The sequence below is a fragment of the Protopterus annectens genome, chromosome 1.part1 (genome assembly GCF_019279795.1).
Source record: "Protopterus annectens isolate FY-2018-M chromosome 1.part1, PAN1.0, whole genome shotgun sequence".
Lineage (NCBI taxonomy): Eukaryota > Metazoa > Chordata > Ceratodontiformes > Protopteridae > Protopterus > Protopterus annectens.
Window position 1 is genome coordinate 123,921,587 of NC_056726.1, and position 1,843 is coordinate 123,923,429.

The following is a 1,843-nucleotide window of genomic DNA, read 5'->3' on the forward strand; positions in this document are numbered from 1 at the left end:
GGTATGTCAGGCAGGCAACAAGATGCTTATTCAACAGGGGATATTAGTATGCAAACAATTTAAACAATGATAAACCAACAACAGAACAACAGTCCCAACAGTAGAGGTTTGTTTAGGAACACACCCATGTTGGTTTCAGTGTGATGATTGGATCAGTTGAGTGGTGGGGGAAGGGAACAGATTCAATTGACAATTGCTATCAAGTATATTTGTCAGTACACTACTATTCCCTACTCTACATTCTGACCACACTTGCACTCTACCTGGGCCATGGGGCTGCTACAGCACACCAACAGCTGTAGATATCAACAGAGCAATTGTACCCTTATTTTAGTTATACACACCAGACCTGTTTCTATACCAATTTCTTTACCTGTGGGCATGTCCAGATGAACTGTGCACACATTACATTGCTGTTTCTACACATATTTCAAATTCACATATTAGTTGCAGGCCCTGGAGTGTGTGTTGTGTCATTCAGATACATCTACTGGGACATTCTCTATGTGCAGGTGTCTTGTCAACTGGGGAAACTATCTGTGACAGCGTGACACTTGACGGGTTTGTCTGGGCCAAACTTCAGGGTGTGGATGTCTAGCTTGCATGTATTTTTAGAACTGGGGCTGATCAACACAGCAATTGTACACCTTTCATAGTTATACACATCATACTAGTATTTCTATTCAGATTGCTTTACCTGTGTGCCCTGTATGGAAAATGCATGTGTTGCAGTACATTATTTTTTCTATTCAGATTGCAGTTTAAAACTGTAGAACCAGACTGAGATGTTAGTGGCAGTCCCTGGATTCGAACCATGCTGTGTGTGCAAAATTGAACTACAGGCCTAGTCCTTATCAGACTTAGTTACTGGGGAAGTGCTGTAATGTGTTTGTGACATTTCTATCTAGTATATATTTTTCTGCACAGTACTTTTATTATTACATATTGCATTATTTGTTTCCCATTTTCAGTACATTTTATGCATACACAACAGATATTGGTGTCACTGTTTGTGAAACATATGCACATTAGCTGGATTGCACATTTGACTGCTTTACAACTACATACTGCAATTTAGATTCCTGAGTACACAGTGTAGGTTTTAGGTCTGCACCTGCTAGCCTTATACATTTCTCAGTACATTCACAGCTACATACAGCTGAAATGGAAAGGTTAACACAAGTCAATGCTGGCAGACAAATAAGTAAAACACATTCTGATGGCAATATGTACTGTTGCTTTTTTTCAGTTATTTGCCATGTCCATTCCAAAGTATGCAGGCAAGCAGTGCTAAATCAGTTCACATCAGTTAATGCATTCTGCAGAAAATACACATTTCTATTTTTCATGAACAAGTGAGATGACACCCACCAGTGGTTGGGATCACCTTTATTAGTTTTGGCATATATATCTGTGTACAACTCATAAATCCACAATTACTATTCCTGCATAATCTGCACGGGGAATGCTTTTCATTTCTAACTGTTACAGTAGCCCTGACATGGCGCTTTCTTGGCAGGTTCACTCAGACACACTCATACATATTCTAATATTCCTCTCCTGCATATTGTACCTTGTTTGCTACTGATATCTGTCTTACACAGCATTTGGGAATACTCCATTGTAACACTGGCAGCCTGACACAGGCATTTATTCCTGACTTTTACAGCACAATTATATATACAAGAAGTACTACCATTACTATAATTTTTATTTCTTACTGCTAATAGCAGGGGGTATTCTGTACTCATCATACTGCCGACACAGCTGGGCAAGTCGCTGTGCATGAGCCTGCATATTCTGGGACCTCTCCACAGCAGCTGTATGTGGAGACATCACACAT